Source organism: Arachis ipaensis, chromosome B03 (assembly GCF_000816755.2).
Source record: "Arachis ipaensis cultivar K30076 chromosome B03, Araip1.1, whole genome shotgun sequence".
In the NCBI taxonomy this organism is placed as follows: domain Eukaryota; kingdom Viridiplantae; phylum Streptophyta; class Magnoliopsida; order Fabales; family Fabaceae; genus Arachis; species Arachis ipaensis.
In genome coordinates, this window is record NC_029787.2 from 15,891,458 (window position 1) to 15,892,497 (window position 1,040).

The window sequence follows — 1,040 nt, forward strand, 5'->3', positions numbered from 1 at the left end:
ATTTATAAAATTAAAAAAATTAAAGAATACAAAACTGGGTGGCAGAAATAATTAAATAAATGACTAATTAAAATGGAACTGGATGTGATTTTGGTTTCAAATATGTTGCAAATGGTATTTGGATATTTGCATGATTCACATGTCACTTGATCGAACGACTTTTGGTATTAACCTTCAGTTTGTTATCTTATCTACATCTTCTTTCTTCTCTGATTGGGGCCCTAGAAGAAGGAACCTTTCCTTTATTTACCTTGTCTTTTATGTCCATGAACCCAATACCTTACACTATTGCGTGCACCAGCAGCAGTGAGATTATAGGTTAGTTTTCGTTATAAAATAATTTTTCCATGCATTCTAGATCAGAAGACTTTGACTTAGACTTTGAACATTGTTATTGTTAAATTTTGCCATAATTTGATATAGGTTATACATACCTACTTTCTTAGCTTCTAATGTAATAATCAAAAGAAACATGCATGACCATTCTTTGGAGAGTTAAATACTTCAAAGTTTTCATTTCCTTTCTCTTGCTTTTGATGCAAACTTAGTGGCATAATTTTCTTAAAAAGATGTTTTGCAGTTTTTTTTAATGATTTTATTTTTACTAGAAAATTTCTTTTAAACATGTCAAAATTTTAAAAATAAAAATAAATTTTTTTTTTCAATAGAACAATGACACTCAAGCAACACCATTTTCAATGTGTTATGGTGATCTTTTTCTTTTTTGTTTTTCAAAAATAACTATAGTTGTGTACATGTAAAATATTTTTTTCTTATACTATTCAATTCAAAAAATAATTTGGATGTGACCCAAAGATAACTAAATCAAAATTTCATAGCCCAACAAAATCAATCTTCCAATGATGAACTAATTTGACTCTCAATTTATAGATTTTTATAGTTTGACCTCATTTTTTATTAAAATCCATGTTAATTATAATAATTTTGGATAATGTCAATTTTTCGATTAAATCCCTAGAAATCCATTATTCAATCAAATTTTTTTGTTGTTTACATAAAAATTTGTAATATAGGTTGAT